The following is a 22579-nucleotide window of genomic DNA, read 5'->3' as shown; positions in this document are numbered from 1 at the left end:
TAGAAGAAAGAAAATATACTTGACAATGCACTGTGGTATAGTAACATAATACAGAGAAGGAAAGTAGATTTTGAAGCCTGACTGCCTAGGTTCAAGCCCTACCTCCATTATTTATTATCTACATAACCTTGTTCAAGTTACTAAACTTCCCTTTGCTTTGGTTTCCTCATTTGTAAAATAGGGGAAGTAATTGCACCTACATTTTGGTAATTATGAGGATTAAATCACAAATGGTAAGCATAGTACAGTAAGTATCATATACGTTAAAGCTTATGACATATGCCAGGTGTTCCTTGTGCAAAAGATTATCTCACTGCTGAGTCTCAAGAAAGGAAATAAAATCTTGAGTTGAGACAACAAGATTCAGCATTCTAGATCCTGCTATATATACATATACACACATTCAGATTAATAAGAAGCAATGGAACATGTCCATATTATCTTTTGTTGGATTTCTATTCTGATGGTTTGTAATCAAGAATAAAAGGATGTGTGTGTGTGTGTGTGTGTGTGTGTATATATATATATGTATATATATGTATACACACATATATATGTATATACATATATGTGTATACACACATGTATATGTATATACATACAGATACATGTATATATACACATATGTGTGTGTATATATACATATACATGTGTACATATACACACATATGTGTATATACACACACACACACACACATATACACAGTTGGTTAGAAACTTTTGAGTAGGTATATAATTTCAATCATCAATGAAGGTGAATGAAATCACTCCCATATTTTTAAGCATTGAATAAGCCAGATTCTGAATTATGGAAGTAGGGGGATTCTTTCAAAATACTTTCCTTACTTCTCTGAATTTCTGGAAATACTAAGTAATTTGGCATGTTATATTTAAAGATCAGGCTGACAGCAATGAGCAACTAAATTTCTTATTTCCCAATGAGACTCATTGATATACTTTATTTTTAGTGTATGACTAGGTCCCTCACATTAATAACAGAATGCAGGTCATCTACAATTCTGATTATTAGTCTGCCTTAGAAAAACGAGGGGGGTATTTAGCTAGTATTGAAAAACTAATTTTTAAAATTGAAAAAGAAAGTTCTAAATTATAATTAAGTAGACATTGTTTCCTGAGATTCTATCAACTGACAGTGTTGCATTTTATCCTTGGGGAACACTCAAACAGATGCACATCTGTAAATGTTAATGAGGATGCAGTGGAAAAAGTACCAGTTTTGGAATCAGACCAACATAAGTTCAAGTCACAGCGCTGCCTTTTACTAACAGCCAGATCTAGGAGACTTATTTATTGAAACTCCTTTATTCTTAATTTCCTTACTTGTATAAATGAGAAAAAGTACTTTATGTGTACAGATAACTTTTCACATTACAGGTATCACTTATGTCTTAGCCCATTATTGTCTCTGAAAATGTCCCTAGGTGTGTGAGAGAGAGTGTGTGTGTGTGTGTGTGTGTGTGTGTGTGTGTGCGTGTGTGTATGTGAGTGTATGTAAACCTGGACATGGGTTTAATGTAAGAATTCAAAGAACTGATGTCTGGAGAAAAATACCTTATACTTGATAAGGGATAATGATAGGCTAATCAAAAGAGAAGGACATAAGGAATTGAAGATTTTTTTAAAAAAATAAGGAACACAAAACTTAAAACAGGACATGATTGGTGGTACTGTTCATTATATAAACTTACTTTATTTTACAGGGGATAAGTTATTTGGTTTCTGGGAAATGTACATTCTAGGAGTTTTGTTACACTGCCATGCATGGAATATGTTCTGTTTTGTAGGTATACAACAAACAAAATCTCTGGAGACTGAAATATGATAGATTAAACAATAGAAAAGAGCCAGCTTTGGCATTCTTCCTAACACAAAAGAGAAGTACCACACTGAAATTAGGAAGGAGTCTACTTGAGAAGGAAATTAAATGTTAGGAGGAAAAGGGACATTAGATGAATTCCTTGTATCTTATTTTTCCCACTGGACATACTGCATCCCATGAAAATATCCCAGTTTTTGTGGATGTCTGTGGATTCATGAGTCCTAATTGCTGACATTGTTGTGGATGGGAAAGCTGGGCTAAAAGATGTAGAAGTCCATATTTGAGGACACTTGTTGGGCCAGATAGAGGTTGATGGAGAATAGACCTGCTATTTCAGTAGGTCTTTACATGCTTGGCTAGCACTTGAGAGGACTCAGCCAATGCCTCAAGTACTTGAAATAGGTAAAGTCTAAAGCACTCTATGTGACATAGCAAGAACTCCTCTTCTTGTATCTATCTGTCCTGATTGAGAAGTGGACTTGGGCTCCATCACAGATCTTTTCAGTGAGTGAGGGAAAGAAAGGGGGTAGGAGGAGTGCTTTGGAAGTCATCCAAACAAAAAGTTATGATGCTTCTGACATCCACCAACCTAAAAGAACTTTATTATATTTTCCTTTTAGAGTCAATTATATATATTGACCATCTTTTACCCCCTAGCTGGGACCATCATCTTCTGTTTATTTTAAACCCTTCCATAAATATTACAGAAGGGAGCCAATTCCACCTGAACAGTTGAGTTATTTTGTGTAATAAATGTTGAAGCTGAACAAAAAGAGAAAAGGAGATTGAAATTCTGCCTGATTCTATGTTACTTAGTACTTATTAACTTGTCAGCAGTTCTTACTTTTAAAAATACTGCATTTTAATTCATTCCTGGAGGCTATGCTACCCAAGAGAAAATATTTGCAAGAACACTATAATATCTGACCCCAAATTTTTATTCTCAATTGCTACTATTCATATACTTTTCAGTCAGAACTGATATCCTCTGGTAGAAACAATCATTATCCATATGTTCATTAATCTGGATTGTGTTAGCTATTGACGGCTCTAGAAATTTATCTCATGTGAACGTCCTTGTGTGCACTGGAAGGTTTATTGATGACTGCTGAGTGGTGACTAGTTTTAACTCTTCTAAGTGGGTATAATGGCATTTATTTGAATAAAGTTATCCTCAAAACAGCATATTAACTAGAAATAGCAATGTTATCCCTATGGTACTAATGAGGAAGCAAAGATCGGGGAGGTCAAGTAAAAGGCTGCTCAGGATTTCAGCAGCAACATAACACACCTGTTGTGAAACACACAGAAGTGGGTGCACCTGGGCCTCAGACAGGACTCCATGTGTCGCATCATGCCATGGCACCTGCTTTTAACAGCTACTGTGGATGCTGGACTTTCTCTGGGTCTTCACAGCTATCATTCATGATTTCAATCCTTCAATTGCCAGATAATATGAGAGGTTTCCTCTCATGGCACAGTTAGGCCTTAACATAACAAAGAATGTTCTAATAAACGTCAAATTGGGTTACAGTTAGTTCCTAGAGGATTTTCTACAGTAAGTAATTTTTGTTCAAATTCACAATGTTTTTATTAGATCCAAAAGCCTTGAGTTTTTTATATATGTATACACACATGGGCTGAGATTGAAATACCCATTAGTTAACAATTTACACAACACTGGCTTGGAAAAGCACGGCTTAGTTTTGTTATGGAACAAAAAAAAATCGCAGAAAAGTTTTATTTTTATAATTCTGTTGATGATGTTAATCATTTCTTTAAAATAAGGGCATAACTAAAATCACTAGCGTCCGTCATCCAATAATAATATGTGTGGCTAATGTGAATAACGAAAATAAATTTCTACCACATAATACTTTTTATAAAAGAGACATATTCTACTTAAAGCATTTAAATAAATGCTGGTAATCTGACAGCCACTTCTTTTATGTTGTGTCACACTGTACCATGCATATTAAAAGTTTGGACAATAATGTGTTAAAGTCAACACATAAAGTGTACGTTAACTTCAGCTACAGTGTGTGTGTAAAACTCAAAACTTTGGGATGAACACAGTATTCTGGAAATCAATGACAAGGAATGTTTCTTAATCATGTTCGTGCCACCAAACCACTGAAAATATATGTCTCCCTGGATGGAAGGATTTCGTAGCATATGCTATTTTGCCTCATCTTTTGGAGCTAACATATTCGCATCAAGGTTTTTTTATGAGAACAACAGAAGACAACTAGCTAACTCAAGAGGAAACTAAATTGAACAGAAGGATATTAGCTGGTTCACAGGGAAGGAAGAGAACAAAAAGAGGCTGCTCTACAGTCACTGAAGATTCTCTTACTGCCTCTGCCCCTGCTTCTCACCTTCAGTAATGAATGTGAATGTGAGTATACCCACTTGAAAATGAATTCTGAACTATCTCTACACCTTACATCCCTAACTCAAGATTCCAAGTATTGGGCAAAAACACCGACTTACCATAAAGAGGTGAGGTGAGGTGACCATGTCATAGCTAACAAAAAAATTGGAGGGGAGACTATTGGGCATTTTGGATTTGAGATGTGAGAGGCAGAGGTAAAAACAGATGTCAATTTCTTTTCCCAGGAGATGGTTAAATAGGGCTGGTCATCTTTATTGATTTCAGTGGATGAGTACAGTATTTTCACCACTGGAATGAATTAATCAGTGTGCAGGGCAGGGGAAGGGAAGAAGCAAAATAAGGCCAGAAAACTTGTGTTCAAACATATTCTTTGCTAGTGATTAACTTTGGAAACAAAACGATAACAACTCTTCAGTAAAAATGAGCAAGATGAAATTCCAGAGCCCCTATCAAGAAGAAAAGGGCCTATCAAATGTTAGCAATTGCACTAAATGGATGGGGAAGATTTATCATAATAGCTTTTAAGCCTTTTTTTTTCCTTCATTTGATTCCTGGGCCCTACCAGACAGATAGAAAGCAAAATCACATCTCTGTGTTAACTGCAAGCCTCCATTATGAAAGTTTGGCACCTCAGTTCTTAACAAAGATCTCAGACCAAACTGAGATCATAACCAGATTCCCACAGTACAGCTGTTGCAGCCAATTTGGTCCAGCCATATTCTTCAGAAAAACTAATCTATTACAATCTTGTAGGTGTTGCCAAAGAGACAATAGTACATGATTTGAAAGATATAGAGAGTTCTTACACAAATCGTCAAGTGCCTACAATGATAAAACCTCTTGATACACATACCAGATATTAGTACAAATGAAGTTAAAAACATATATTTGACTTGTTTATTTGGACAACACTTTGGTTGTTTAAGGGCTTTCATGGCTACAAAAATAGTTTCTTCTGTCTTAATATTATAAAAATAACACTTACCGCAACAACCAACTTTAACTGGCCTTTGCTGAGTCAAACTTATAATCGATTTATTCATGTGCATAATGACATGATAATTAATGCTTTCCCCCTAATATCTGTACCTTTAAACTAACCTAAAATATATATGTTCCCCATAGCCTGTTGGTAACAATAATGGGCGAACCTTGGATCTTGCCATTCTAGGAAAATACAACAACAGATACCGTTTCCAGAGAAATTGCCCATTCTGTTGCCCCTGTTTCTACTCTACGAAATGAACCACTAGCCCCTGGTTTCATTCATTGTTCCGACTTCTGTCCTTTGGATAGTGTCCCCATCTTGATTTCCATGGATCAGTCCTGAAGGTCTCTAAGACCAAGATTCAAATGATTTTTTTCTCCTTTTCCTACCCTGATGAGCGAATCCCAGAAATATATGAACCTTAATCCCAACTAAACAACCCTGACATCATTCCCAGTGTCCAGATGGGTGGATATTATTATCCCTACTGGCAATACATATTAACAGGAACTCTGGGTTAAAGACACTTGCTCCAGTATAGCGTTTATAATATTTTTATATAAAAATCTGCCTTAAAAATCCCCAAAAGGAACATAAATGTAGAAGAAAATTCCTTCTTTTTTCAAAATAATTCATACCTCTACATGAAGTCCTTTTGAATTTAACTGATCACCTTAATCATTTTTGGATCATTTCATAATCTATTAATCAAGCTAACTGCTCTATCTCCCCATCCAACAAAGTACTTCCACTTTCTAAAATAAGAACACAAACATACCCCCCCCCCACCCAGACACCACACACATACTTATAATTCCCAGCTTTTCATAGTGAAAAGTCTGGAAAGGTCTCTTATGATTAATTCTCTTCGTACCTTTCAATTACCCCATTACCAGTGATCATTTCCACTATTTTGACTGTCTCTCATTATCTCTTTTTATACTCTCTCTCCCTACACACACACATACACACACACACACACACACACACACACACACACACACACACACACACACAGTTTCTGACAAATGCTTCATTGCCCTTAAACATACTATTTCTCCTGCAGGAAATACCCTTAGCCAGGTATCTCCTCTTACCTCCTGATCAGACATCACTTCCTTTATGAAGATTTATGTATAAATCAGAATTCAGGGATTGCAAGTGATGGAATACCCAAACCAAACTAGTTTACAGAAAGCAAGTTACCAAACTTTGTCAGATAAAGTCCAACACCTCATCCTCCGCACCTCACTTTACCCCGGATTTGATCCTGATTTTATTCTGTATTTTAAAATGTTTATTTATTTATTTTTGAGACAGAGAGCGAGCGAATGAGAGAGCACACAAGTAGGGGTGGGGCAGAGAGAGAGAGGGAGACTCAGAATCTGAAGCAGGTTTCAGGCTCTGAGGTGTCAGCACAGAGCCCAATGCGGTGCTCGAACTCACAAACTGTGAGATCATGACCTGAGTCGAAGTTGGACACTTAACTGACTGAGCCGCTCAGGCGCCCCCTAATGTTTATCTTAAAAGAATTTTATCTGTCTGTCTATCCACCTACCTACCTACCTATTTACCTGTGCTCTCAATATTGATTGAGGTGACAAGCCAGCACCTGGCATAGAGTAGGAATTCATTAAGTATTGTTTGAATGAATTTTACATCCAAAGGTTCTTGTCATCAAAAAAAGAAATTAGAAAAGTATCTTATCTCTTGATATATCAGGATTTTACAGCATGACTCTGGGTTCACTCTCCTTAGATACTTGTAGTGACCTGCACAAAACCTTAACAAATTGAGTTTTTAATTTGTGGAAGAAGGAGAAAAAGATATAGGAGGGAGGGAGGGAGAGAGAGAGAGAGGTTTTGAGAAACTCTTGAATGAAGAAACTTCTGTGTTCTGAATTTGTGAGATGAAGAGAGTGCTATTTATGAAGTACAGTTTTCTATAAAAATAGGCTCATATTGATTTTGATGACTTTTCTTTTTTATATCCCAAGCATCTGGTGAATATTATTGTTGAGTTAAAGCTTGGTGCCTCAATCCAGGCAGTAACTGCAGTTCAGTGGGTGAGCCAGACCTCTTGTGAGTCAAGAATCTTTGATCATAAATCTCAAAATAACAAACATTAGTCAAAGGTCTTGTGATATATTTTTCCCCATTTCTAGTTCTACATTTTCTGGTTATATCCTATAAGGAAATAGGCAAGCAAAACCTATCATGCTATTTATCAGACACTGTGATGCACTTTTACATTGTGAGTATTTTTACATTATGCCATACTAGCGCATATCCTGGATGTGTATATTACATTTTTCCCTAGAAAAAGAAGATATATTCTTTTGAAAACTGGATGTGTACAGAGAAATATTAAAAGTATTTTTGGGTGGTGACATAATAGAAATTTCTCTATTTTAACACAAAGCAAAACATACAGGGAATAGAGGGAAATACTTGAATTTTGAGATTCTTAAATCTTAGGGGAAAAAACATGTTTTTATTTTTTTCTTTCCCCCACTGAACAGAGTTGCAAAACCTGGGCAGAATAAATGCAGCATCTATTTGAGGACTGTGAAAACTAAAGAGTAACAGGTAGATTGAGGAAGAAGACAAGAATTCAACGTAAACAATGAGATTATAATTTTTTTCCCTCTGATGTCTTTCAGCATAGACTCAAAGCACTCCAAACCAAGAAGTGGGCTTTTGTCCAGACAGAGGGGGATGAAAAAGAAGCCCTGTATAGTTTTCTCATGATCATTGGGAAGGACATCTCCAAATGCTCACAGAAAGTAGAAGACATCAATTTTCTATTATTTTCTTTTCTCTTGTTCCCAAGACAGCCCACAGGAACCTAAAGTTCCTAGGGTGGGGAAACCTACTCTCTGATTAGAGGATCTCTAGATTTCTAGAAGGTGGGATGAAGCCCCTGATCATTTTTTTCTGTTTTCTCTTATGTGGCCCCAAATGTAGATACTTTTGTAAGAAGTATATAACAAAAAGAGTGAAGCCCCAGTTCTCTGAATGAAGGTACCAAAGGAGAACCTTGGAAAACCATAAAGCAAGAGGGATAGTCAGGGAAACAGACAACATATAGTTGTTTATGAACTCCTGAGATTACCCATGAACTGTTCTTGCATGGCTCTGACCCTAAAGAGCATTGATGAGTGCATGGGAGAGACCAACTGCTAGTTCCCAGACTGGCCACTGGGTAGTACACATAGGAAAGAGTTCTGAATATGTCTGCAAAAGCTCTGAAAACAAAACTGATACTTTAAATACTAATTTCATTGTCAAATTATCAACAGTCAAATTATCTTTCATTCTTAGAGATTTTGATAGTTTGTGGTAATTCAGGAAATAGTTCCTTTCTCTGAAAATTGCTAAATGTATGTGTATAGAATTGTTTTTAGTAGCCCCTTAAATTCTGTAATGTCTATGGGGTCTGTAGTAGTATGTTTTTTTCATTCCTAATGTTTTGTGTGGCATTACTGAGATATATTGATATAAAATATTAAGCATACATAATGTATTAATTTTGATGAGTTTGGGTTTATGCACACAACCTTCATACCATCACCAAAACCAAGATAATAAACATATCCATCATTTCCAAAAAATTCTGTGTCCTTTTTTTCCTTCTCCCTTTCTCTCTCTCTCTCTCTCACTCTCACTCACTCACTGTGTGTGTGTGGTTAGGCACTCAACATAAAACTACCCTCTTAACAAGCTTTTGAACATGCAACAGTGTATTGTTAACTACAGGCAAAATGTTGTATAGCACGTTTCTAGAACTTACTCACTTTGTAAAACTGAAGCTTTATACCCATTGATTAACAGCAACCCCACATTTTTCCTTTGCCCCAATCCCTAATAACCACCAGTCAATTTTCTGCTTCCATAAGTTTGACTACTTTAGATACCTCCTATAAGAGAAATCATACGGTATTGATCCTTCTATTGTTAATTTATTATACTGATTATAATGTCTTCTAGGTCCATCTATTTGTCACAAACGGTAGATTTTTCTTCTTTATTAAGGCTGAATAATATCCCATTATGCATATAATACATTTTATTTATCTGTTCATCTGTCTGTAGGTACCTGGGCTGCTTCCAGATCTTGGCTATTGTGAATAATGTTGCAATAAACATGCAGTGCAGATTATCTCTTCATAATCCTGATTTCAATTACCAAGAAAATTCCAATGATAATTTTTACAGAAATAGAAAAATAATTTTAAAATTCATGTGGAATAACAAAAGATTTAGAATATCCAAAGTGATCCTGAGAATGAAGAGTAAAGCTAAAAGCATCATACTTACCAATTTCAAAATATGTTATATAGCTACAGTAATTAAAACAGTATGATGCTGGCATAAAGAAAGGCATATACACTGACCAATGGGACAGAGTTGAGAGTTCAGAAATAAACCCATCCATACACAAAGTGTCAAGAATACACAGTAGAAAAAGGGTGTTCTCTTCAAAACACAATGCTGGGAAAACAGCATATTCACATGCAAAAGGATGAAATTGGACCTCTATCTTCCGAAACACACAAAACCCACTGAAAGTGTATTAAAGACTTAAACCTAAGACCTACAACTGTAAAATTTCTGGAAGAAAATATAAGAGAAAATCTTCAAGACACTGATCTTGGCAATTATTTTGTGGATGTAACACCAAAAGCATAGGCAACAAAACCAAGAATAGACAAGTGGGACTACATCAATCTAAAAGGTTTCTGAAAAGCAAAGGTCTTAATAGATAAGAGTAAGAAGGCAACCTACAGAATGAGAAAAAAAAATATTTGCAAAGCATATATCTGATAATGGGTAACTTCCAGGGTATGTAAGGAACTCCTACATCTCACACACACACACACACACACACACACACACACACGTGTGCGCATGCACACACACACATACACACTGGAATTTTACACAGCCATAAAAAATGATGAGACTGTGCCATTTGCAACAACATGGATGAACCTAAAGCATATTATGCTAACTTTACTAAGACAGACTGAGAAAAAAAAAAGTACCATATGATTTCACTCTTATGTGGAATCTAGGAAACAAAACAAATGGATAAACAAACAAAAAGTACAATCAGAGATATAAATGCAGAGAACAAACTGATCATTGCCACAGGGGAGGAGGTAGGAGGATGGTGGGGAGTGAAAGAGATGGGCTTTCAGTTACAGAATGAGTAAGTCATGGGAATAAAAGGCACAACATAAGGGATACAGTCGATGACACTGTAACAGAAACGTAATGAGACAGATGGCAGCTACACTTGTGGTGGACATTATCATAACATACAGAGAAGTTGAATCACTACATTGTGCCTCTGAAACTAATGTAACAGTATGTGTCAACCATACTCAAAAAGAAAAATCCAAATGAAAACAATCAAAACTAAAACTACCATATAATCCTACAATCTAAATCTTGGGTATACAGCAAAAAGAATTTGAATCAGGATCTCCAAAAGATACCCATACTCTTATTCTTAATACTGATAATTTGTTCTTTTATTTCACTATTTCTAGATTATTTATCAGTTTATTTTTTTAAAGAACCAGCTTAAGCTTTCACTTATTTTCTTGGTATTATTTTCTATTTTTATTTCATTGATTTTTGTTTTTATCTTTATTACGTATTTTAATCTACTAGCTTTGGGTTCAGGTTTTAATTGATTTTTGTTTTTATCTTTATTACATCTTTTAATCTACTAGCTTTGGGTTAAGATTTTCTTTCTTTTACAGTTTTTTAATTCTTTTTTTTAACTTGGAAACCTATATTATCAATTAGAGATTTTTTTTTCTAAAATAAAAATTAAATGCTATAATTTTCCCTCTAGGCACCATTTCATTGATCCCAAAAATTCTGACATATATATTTTCATTTTTGTTTATTTCAAAATATGTTTTGTTAGAAAGGTGTAGTTCCTTTTGGGTTGTTAGGCTGAGAGCCTTGAGTTTCTCCCTGGCTGTTGGCTGGATGCACCCCCACTTCCTTGCCATGCAGGCTTCTCCATAGAGGAGCCCACAATATGGCAGGTGGCTTCCATTAGAACAAGCAAACAAGAACGCAAGAGAGGCTAAGCAAGACAGAAGCCAGACTCTTTTTACAACCTCACAAGTCATATCCCATTATTTTTTCTGTATTCTGTTCTTTAGTAGCAAATCAATAGATCCAGCCCAGATTCTAGAGGAGAGGATTACATGAGGCCATGGATATTAGAAGACAGGCATTGTTGGGACACATCTTAGAAGCTGCTGCTGAGCACAGAAACAAAAAGCAAACAAATAAGTAAACACATAACCAAACCAAAGACAGAAGGCATTGAAAAATGAGATGTTGAGGTCCTAGTCATGGTGGTAATCTCAACATGTAGGCTGACTTTTCTCTCCAAGGCAGTGTGGGCTATGATGAACTGAAGTGAAGTCTCATAGGATACGGATTCTTAAGATTTCTCTGCTACTTTTCTTAGCCAGAAAAGAAGAGGTTTCCTCCACTGAGGGCAACAACAGAAGTACTAGCATTTGACCGTGTTGCTTCCCAATTTAAGTTCAGGAGTTGGCTCACCTCTACTTTCTTCCATTTGATACAAAACTGCCTTCCAGACTATTTTTACCTGCCTCTAAGTCACTGATTCTGAGTCAGAGAAAACACACAGTACCACTGGGACACAGGGAACAGGACAAAGCTACTGAAACTCAAGTAACTTCTCTAAGCCACATGCAACCAGGGCGAAGAAACTTCGGCAGAGTCAATGAACTTTCTACCCAGAAACATATAACTGGAAAATTCTAAGTTGATGTGAGAATGGCTCCACCTTACTGCTTTTTGGCAGATGCTGGATCAGGGCCATACTTGGACCAGTTCTTAAGACTGGCATGGATTTTCTGCAAATGCAATCTCATTTTCAAGGTATATCTTGTTTCTACATAAAAAAAAGGAAAATTTAATTTCCCGTGTGCCCACCTCATGCCATAAACTGTGCTAAGAGACTTTTGTATTTGTCTCATGAAATACTATCATTCTATAATTCCTGTTTTGGGGATGAGATGTCTGAGAGTCAGACATTATACAATTTGCCCATGTTGCTAGGGCAGGACTAAGCCATATATCTAACTGTAGGTCTAATAACAAAGCCCATTATTTTCCACAAGTTAACTCTATTTAAAGAGTTTTTAAAGAGACTTAATGTGTGGGGCGCCTGGGTACCTCAGTTGGTTCAGCATCCGACTTCGAGTCAGGTCATGATCTCCTGGTTGGTGGGCCCGAACCCTGCATTAGGCTCTTTGCTGACAGCTCAGAGACTGAAGCTTGTTTTGGATTCTGTGTCTCCTTCTCTCTCTGCCCTCCTTCATTCACGCTCTGTCATTCTCTCAGTCAAAAATAAACATTAAAATTGTTTTTTAAAAGATGGGGCACCTGGGTAGCTCAGTCAGTTAAGGGTCTGACTTCGGCTAAGGTCATGATCTCATAGCTTGCGAGTTGGAGCCCCACGTCAGGCTCTGTGCCAACAGCTCAGTGCCTACAGCCTGCTTCAGATTCTGTATCTCCCCCCTCCCTTCCCCTCCCATGCTCATGCTCTGTCTCTGTCTCTCTCAAAAAATAAACAAACATTATTTTTTTAATTTTAGAAAAGAGACTTAAAGTGCACATTTTAACAACTGATCACACCAGTAGATCATTCATTTTTTAATAGTCCATACAGATCTCTATTAGTATCCAGTCACTGTGTTATGAACCGGGGATACAAACTGAAATGATGTCTTCAATATCATTTTTGGGAAGTTCACTGTTTACTGGGAATGGTGAGCTCATATTATATTATATCATATTATAACAAAAAGTTTTAGGAACTAGTAAAACATAATCAGAATGTTATAGGGGTATTAAAAGTTGTAAAAGCTTTATAGGCAAGGGCAATTTTGTTTACTAGGACACATCCTGAAATAAACTTTGACTTTTGAGTTCTGGAGTAATAAAGTAGGGCAGACATCACTGAAGAGGGGTGAGGATAATCTTTGTATATTTTAGAGAATAAACGGTTTCTGATACATCATGCTATTGAATGAATAGATGAATGAACAAGTGAGTGTATGTTTATGGTTCTAAGCATTATTTGAGAGGTGAACCATGTAGTGGTATAAGTTAATTAAAATTATGCATATGACTGCCTTACCTAAATAAGTAACTCTGATAAGATTTTTAAAGATATTTGATTAATATCTAAACAAGTAGCTCTTAACATGCTAATTAGATGTCAATTGTTCTGCAAAAATAAATACAAACATTTGTAATGGTAATTGAAGTTGAACTTGCTGTGATTATTTATTAATTCTAATTTTCAAACATGTTAATTGCTGCAGGTAAGGAAAACCCCCATTCAATATTCAAGAGGTCCCATTAACCCATCTTCACCTGCTGATTATGTACTTCCTGCAAGATAGGCCAGTTTGAGCATACTTATTGTTTACCATTGGATATGTTTAATGACTTGTTTCCAGAACAGGTAACTGAGTAGATGGCCACTTAGAGAATAGAGTTTTGAAGGAATTAAAATAAAAAGTAATTGAGCAAAGGGTTTTAAATCTACAATCAATAAAACGCTCATTCTAGGAGAATGATCGCTTACACTTCCTTTCACAGCCTCACAGTAAAGCTAATCCTCCATGATGATCCTTAGAGTTTTACCCAATTGGAACTAGCCATTTGCTTTTCTGGACTCCCATAGCAGATTGCTTAGAGCTCAGCCACAGGCTTGTCAGTCATCTCCTGAGCCATCTCCTGATTTCAGGAAGTTAGGCTAATTCAGATTCTTGAATAGAAAAAAAAAATGACATTTGGGTTACACCTTTTTAAGTATATATCTCAATCGTACATAGGGGGAGATAATAACCCGGTTAAAAAGAGGTGTTATTTTTCCAACTCTTTTTATAATATCAGATAAAACTTATCTCTAAGCATGACTACATTTTCAATCACACCAAACCTAAAAAGACGTTCCTAATGAGTTACCAAGCCTCACCTACTGTTTTTCAGACACAGCGGTAAGATTGTCAACTCCTTCTCTCTCTCTTTCATGCCAACATCCTTCATTTGTCCAAGTCTGGATTTCCAAAAAGGACATTATCCTGAGTTTACTTCTTACTATGCCTGGTTTTCCAAAGAGCAATACAGTTAAGAACTTGTATTGGAGTTGATAGAAGAAAAGCTGTTTCAGGCATATATTATCTGTGTAAAATTAGGCAAGTTACAATAATATCTTGAAACCAAATTCACCCATCTATAAAGTGAAGTTGACACTAGCCTTAATTCATAGTACTGACAGGGTTAAAGGGTAGTCATGAAGTCCTTCATCTAAAATTTAGTGTATTATAATAAAGATTCAAAATCAGCCTTTGCCACATTCTATACAGTGTATTGTTTTTCTTATATTAAAGAAAATTTTACTGCTCACAACAATGTCATCTTAAATTTTTTTTTAACGTTTATTTATTTTTGAGACAGAGAGAGACAGAGCATGAACGGGGGAGGGTCACAGAGAGAGGGAGACACAGAATCCGAAACAGGCTCCAGGCTCTGAGCAGTCAGCACAAAGCCCGACGCGGGGCTCCAACTCACATACCGCGAGATCGTGACCTGAGCCGAAGTCGGATGCTCAACCGACTGAGCCACGCAGGCGCCCCCACAACAATGTCATTTTAAAGAAGAGGGAACTAAAACATCTAGGAGCTAGACAGCTTTCCCAAAGTCATACTGATGATAAGTGGTAGAAATAGGGCTCAAACCCAAAGACTGCCTCCAGATTCTTGTTTTTACCTTCATATACCTTACTGCTTCCATTAGGGTCACTTGTGGAGGTTCTTTGTAACAATTAATTCTTGATTGTTTTTTTCTCCAAATACCCCCAACAACACTTTATTATAGCTAAAGTTAACTGTACACACATCCCAGTAAAACAATCAACTTCTGGACTCTGACTAGGTCTTCTTTTTTTAAGTTTATTTATTTATTTGGAATGGGGGGGGGGAGGGGAAGAGAGACAGAGAGAGAGGATCCCAAGCAGGCTCCATGCTGCCAGCACAGAGCCCAAGGTGGGGCTCAATCCCACGAACCTTGAGAACATCACCACCTGAACAGAAACCAAGAGTCAGATGCTTAACGACTGAGCTACCCAGGCACCCCTACGACTAGGTCTTAAATCCATTTTTTCTGAGGCTCTTGAACACCTGTGTCCCATATACAATAGCCATTAATAAATATTGTGAACAAATACATACATGGTATTCCTGGCAATCTTTACTTATATGCTATAAAGTTATGCTGCATAGTACTTTGTCTGGCACAACCCATGTGTGAAAACTGTCCCTTGTCATGCGTTGGACTATGAAAAATCCTATAGGTACATTGATCAAATGAATTATTTCAGAATTATGAGGCTGTAAGTAACAGGAGGATCTGAAGCATGCTCAACTGGAAAGGCAGAGGCATATTTCATCCAAGGTAAGAATTATTACTCTCACCACATAAGCCTGGAAACTGAGGCTTGAAGAGTTTATGTTATTGTTTCATCTCTATTAAACTATACAACAATAATTGGGACTCAGAGCTCTTTCTCTCTCTTTTTTTTCCCCTATTTCACATGGAACTGTATGTTATTAAATTTCAAACCCCAGATGAGCCTTAAATTGAGTTTGAATCTGAAATAGTCCTAAATGGGCATTTAATTTACTTAGTTATATCAAATAAAATAATCTATTTTAATGGTCTTAAAGTTACTTTTATTTTGTATCAGGGTTCACTTTATACTGTGTATTTTGTTGCATGTGCTGTACATGGAAAGGTATGAAACTGTGGAATCCCCAAAGAGTTCTATTTTCACATTAAGATAAGTTAAATGCAAACACAGACATTGTATATATAGGCAGTCACAGAGACTATCTAATACAATGCACAAATAACTCTGTTAGATAATTGGATGTATGTAGAAGTCCACACTCCAAGAAAGCAACTACAGATTTCAATGTCTCTAGCTCTCTCTTCTTTGTATTCTTTATTTCTATTTATCGTTAAGTTGACCTACTTGTTCAATGCAGACATGGTCATAATCAGCATGTGGCACCATAATAACTCTCCCAGACTTTTTTAGGTTCTTACAATTACTTAGCAGGATGCTTTGTAATTAATTCACTTCCTCCTTCTTTCTACCTGACCTTTCCTTTTCCAAGAGTTAATACACACTTACAACTAGTAAGTGGATTCATAATTCACCCCCATCCCTAACCCCAACTGCAAATAAAGCACTTCTTTCTCTAGATAAAAGCACTTCAAATATTATTTTGAAGAACTTTCATCACGTGGCCCAGAGAACTGACTGCTTTAAAACATTTTTTACAGTGTCCTCAATATATATATAAAGGGATCTTTTATCAACTATCCCTTAAAAGTAAAATACAGCTGTTTTTATGTGTGTACCTTGGGTGTTAAGCACTGTGTTAGGGATTTTACTTATACTATTCCAACTAATCTTCAAAAAGACTGTGATTTTCATGCCCTTCTTACAGATATGTTGATAGGGCCCTACAGTAACCCCCCACTGACTTGTTTGTTTTGTTTCTCCACCTGCTCAGGGGCTAAGTCACAAGTGTCAAGGAGTTAATGGTCTCAGGAGTATGGACAGATGGAAGATTAGGACAGATGGAAGCTGGAAGAAAACCTCTCGCTTCTTTGCCCTTCTGGTAGGACAACACTGAGGGATGTTTTACACTTTCTGTTTCCCAATGGAACTGATCACCAGTTGTACACAACTGTAACCTGATGAGTAACGCATTCTTTGTTAATTTCTTACACTTCTCAGTCTCTCTTATTGACTTCCCTACTGGTACTTTCTGGGATCTCTTTTGCTCAAATCTTTATCTAGTGTCTGCTTCCACTCACCCACTCTAAGACAGCTACTAAAAGGCAGAACTCATATACAAATCCAGATCTTCCTGTCTACTACGCCCATACCCACACCCTCTATGATTCCCCAGTACAAATTCAGTGCATGGGTTCTAGCAATTCTCCCTTGGCACAGAACTGGCACTGACAATAAAAGCTGTCATCCTAGAAAGTACTGATGAGATGATAGCATGTTGGAGTTACTTTTTTTTTAATTAGTTTTGTGCCAGATTCTTGTCCTTGGCAACAAAAGAAAAAAAAACTCTTCCCTTGGACAGATACTGAAAGGTCTTCCTTCCAAGATATAAAAAGAACACATATTTGGTTCCCATTTTTTTGCTTCCTGAGGTAACCTCTGTGGAGAGGCACCCAGATGTGTGTGAATGAGGTCTTAGTTGCTCTCTGCTGTGCACTGAAGCCCACACCATGAGAAGAAATGGTCTTTTGGGCGATTTAAATCGGCACTGAGGCAGCAGCAATGAAACTTTGCTAATATTACTATAGGAACATTCACTGGAAGCCAATGTTGCTTTCAAACTTTATGAGTTTGATGGCAAAATATAGACATCCAGGCACGCAGAGATGGAAATAAAGAAATAGAGGTAAGAATACAGGTATTTTCTTTTAGTCATTCATAAGGGAGAACCTGCTTTTTAAGTTTCAGGTTATGCATTTAACCTGAAATGCAGGTTAAGCTCATAGAGCACATTTAAAATAGGTAATTTTAAGAATAACAGATAATAAAAATGTCTTTGAAGAATATCTGTGCCCTAACTGTATGTTTCTTAGCACCTAATATGTTTCTAATCACCTAATAGTGATAAACCTGGAGAGGAAACATACATGAGTAATATTTTTAATTGAATCAAAGATGGTGAAGAAAAGTATCAGCTGAGTTTGGGTCTCCTGATGGAGCAGGGGAAGCTGGTCTGGGTGGGAACAGTCTATGGAGAAAGGAAGATACATGGTGTGCCGCACCTACAATAGGAATAATAAGCCTGCAGAGGACAACATAAGATACTTGACCTTATTTTCAAAGGAATTTGAGAACTAGAACTATATAGTAACCATCAAAGGGATCGATTTCAAGACAGAGTGTCCAAATTCAAATTTTGGTAGTGTCATTTATGTACAACCTCTGTAGCCTTGATCCAATTTGCTAACCTCTCTATGTTCACGTTCTTATTTAAAAATAAAGACAAAAATGCCAATCTCACAAGTAAAATGCCCCCAAAAGCTAAGTGATTTATAAAAACCTCTTCCTGGGGCACCTGGGGGGCTCAGTCGGTTGAGCGACCGACTTCGGCTCAGGTCATGATCTCACGGTTTGTGAGTTTGAGCTCCGTGTCAGGCTCTGTGCTGACAGCTCAGAGCCTGGAGCCTGCTTCTGATTCTGTGTCTCCCTCTCTCTCTGCTCCTCCCCCTCTCATGCCCTGTCTTGCTCTGTCTCAGAAATAAACATTAAAAAAATTAAAAACCTCTTCCTTTTGATCTTGTTATTTTTTCCTATAGAGAGTCAGACTATTTCCCAAGCTATAATTAATATGATTACTAATGCTAACAATAATGGAGGTAGTAATATACTCCCATTTAGACAATAGGAAATATCTTATTCTGTGTGAAAATAACATGAAGTTAATCAGGTAATATTATTAAAATTTTATACAGCATATGCCCAAAGATCTCAAAAGTATTAAAATGTTCTCAACAGAACTGGATCAACTAGTAAATTGGAAAATGACAGCTGATAGCTACAGGAACTGATATATGACATTTTCAGTTAAAAGTGACCCTAAGTAAAAGATAGTAAAGTCAAATAAGATGTACCTGGCCTACACCATTCAGGGAATGACAAGTAAATTTGATAAGACATTTACTGGTTTCTGCTTGTTTGTTATTGTGTTTTGGGAACATACAGCAATTAAGATTAAAAAAAAAAGATTCTGTAAAGAAAATAGCAGTCAGTCAGGGTGCCTGGGTAGCTCAGTTTGTTAAGCATCGGACTCTGGAATTCAGCTCAGGTCATGATCTCAGGGTCCTAAAATTGAGCCCCACATAGGGCTCCATGCTGACAGAGTGGTCTGCTTGGGATTCTCTCTCTCCTCTCTCTCTCTGCCCCTCCCCCCTTCTCAAAATAAATTAAATAAACTGAAAAAGTTAAGTAGCAGTGAACATTTTTGATCATTTCCTTTTAGGAATTTTTTTCTGTGTTAGCACACACACACACACACACACACACACACACACACACATATATATATATATATATATATATATATATATATATGTATATATATATAAAAGACTTTACACTTTATAATAAACAGTATTTCTCAAATTTAAGTAATGCACAGTCTCTTCCAAAGGAAAATAAATAATTTTCCAAAAATTACTGAAAATATTTCTTTTGGATCCTAGGAACCTACTGTTCAGAAATAGTACCTTGAGAAAGTGAAGTCTTATATAATCAAATCATTTTCAACTGCAAATTATCACTACGTGAGAAATGCCTTTGCTTTATACAGATGAACTATTCAGGTAGTTGTTAGGTAGTCATGAAATGAACATATATACACAAACACACAAAGACTTCTTATAGAACACGAAGGCCATACTACATGGAATGTTTTCTTGTTTCACTTATTTTTAAGTAATTTATAAAATTATACCATTTTTTCAAAAATTTTTATCTTTGAGATTCTTTCTTCAAAATATGTTCTTATACAATGTAAAGAAACATGTACATTTACAAGCAATTTATCACATACTAACACATTTACTTACATAAGTATGGTTTAATACCCTTTGCTCCAGTCTATAGCATTTTACCAGTATCTTCCTCCTTTGGGACATAAAGCCATACTGGTGTAACTACAAGTGTCAAAAGTTATAATTCAAAGTGCAATTGTCACAAGAGTCATTTTTGCATCTTTAGAGTTCAATAAAACCACATGACCCTCTTTTGGGCTTGAAGACCAGGACCTTTCAGAGCTGAATACCCTCATTCAGTGGCTTTCTCATGGTGCTTACCCATAATTTCAAGTCTGTAAACTCCAGGGATAAGTCTTTCCCCTAGAACTTTTATAATGCTCATAAGTCATGTGACAGGTGTGACTTCCTTGGGACACTGCCAACTATCCACTTGGTCTTGTACTGAGAATCACCTCAGAGGCTGAGACCAGTAAGAAACTGCTTCAGGTTTATTCATTTAGATTCCTGGATCAAAACTTGTGCGTTTTAATCTTTGGCAAATAGGTCAAATAGGGAAGAAATTTCCGGTGGAAATCCTGGGTTCCAGTCCTGGCTCTGCCAGTGATTAAGTATATGAACTTGAACAAATCCCTTAGTCTCACTTAGTCTTGACTTCCACATTTGGGACAAGGAATGATTGAAAGCTTTGCTACCCTATAGAATTTTATGACAATCAATACTGTTAGGTCCTTCAGGGCAGAGAACAGGTCAAATTCATCTTCAAAGTGCCTGTGCCAAGCTAGTGCCTAGAATAAACCAATAGCTTTTTTCTATAGAAATCCTGACGTTTAGTTCCACTAATCATTCAATACACATACATTGATTACCAACTATAGGCCAAGTAATGTTTAAGGCACAGAAGATACAACAGTGAACAGGAGAGAAAAATATCACAGCCTTCATGGAATTAACTTTCTAGTAAGAGATCTTTGTTGGGGGAGTAAAGAGGGAAGCATTACATATGTACATATACATACACACATACACACACATATACACACACACACATATACATACACATATGTTCTAGACTGTATATATTATATGCAATATATACAAATATATAAAATATAGACCATATATTTGAGTGTAATAGAATGTATTAATATATGATACAATATATTTCTGGAGAATTTTTTATGTTAATACGTAATTTTTTTAATGATTTAAAAATGTTTATTTATTTTTGAGGTAGAAAGAGAGAGCGAGAGAGGAAAGGGCAGAGAAAGAGGGAGACACAGAATCCAAAGCAGGTCCAGGCTCTGAGCTGTCAGCATAGAACCCGACGCAGGACTCAAACTCACGAACTGTGAGATCATGACCTGAGACGAAGTCAGATGCTTAACCGACTGAGCCAGCCAGGTGCCCCTAATAGGTAATTTTATATTGAATAATACCTAATTGTAAAAAATTTGTTAAGTGCAGAAAATTCATTGTAATATTCTTTTAGATTGGAAAAATTCTAGACAATTGACCTTTTAAATATTCACCAATTTTTATTAGCAATTATCTACACATACCAAGGAATTCTTTAGTTAAATATTTAAAACACCCTTAAGGTAATTCTCTTTTGTCCCTATCTTTTTTTTTTTTTTTCATTGAAACTGAAATTTCATGGGAGATATTGTACAGAAAATGTCCTTGGTCTTGGTGTTAGTTGTGCTTATGGGGGTGGAAGGTTTTTTAGAAGAAAAAATACCTCTATGGCCTTGTATTTTAAATGCTTATAACTGGAAAACGCTGTCATATAGAAAAAAAAAGGTATATATACTGCAATGATTAAACTATATGTCTCTTCCACACAAGGTATAGGAAAAGGAATGGAAATTTTAAGGGACATCTCAGTTCATAATATTAAAACTAACACTCATTAGCCGTGTGTGTGTGTGTGTGTGTGTGTGTGTGTGTCTGTATGCGTGTGCATATGCATGTGGGTGCAGGCACACTAAAAAACGGAAATGGCCACATCAGATGCCATGAGTTCACTTAGAAGTTTTTAAGCATGGAACACTTACTGGATTAGGCTGCTATAAGCAGGCTTTTAAAGTCGATCCAGTGTAGCAGGACAAGGTAATCATGGCTGCTTCATCCAGTTCGAACCTCCAGCCCCATGAAGTCCAACACTTATGGTGCAAAGGCAAATATTTAGTGCTAGAAAGAAAAGTTTGCCACACAGACAATTCAATATCCATTTACTAAGCACACACAACGCACTTGGCACTGAGACTGCAGAGATGAAGAGAACCCTCCTGTCTGTAATAAGATGATAACTAATCAGGAGACTCAGATTTATACAGCAGGAATGATTAAGAAGTCAGGAAGACACAGATTTGAGCGCCAGTCCTACCCTTTATTAATATGTGACCTGGACCTTTTTCTCTATCCCTCAAAGCTTCAGGTTTGCCAAGAGAAAGAGAGCACATTATTCACAGAGACCATTCGACTTACCAGATGCATAGACAGCTCTGTTTGTCTAAATCTGCATTTCTGATAAAGTTCCAGGCTGAGTATTGAAATAGCACCATTTAGAGAGAAACACTGCATTCTACATGTCATTAGTCACAAAAACTGAAATGATTATATATTAGCTACAAGAAACCAAGTGGTTTTCCCAGAACCTCCAACTCCGTATAATATAT

The sequence above is a fragment of the Panthera tigris genome, chromosome E2, assembly GCF_018350195.1.
Source record: "Panthera tigris isolate Pti1 chromosome E2, P.tigris_Pti1_mat1.1, whole genome shotgun sequence".
In the NCBI taxonomy this organism is placed as follows: Eukaryota; Metazoa; Chordata; class Mammalia; order Carnivora; family Felidae; genus Panthera; species Panthera tigris.
This window is presented reverse-complemented; position numbering follows the sequence as displayed.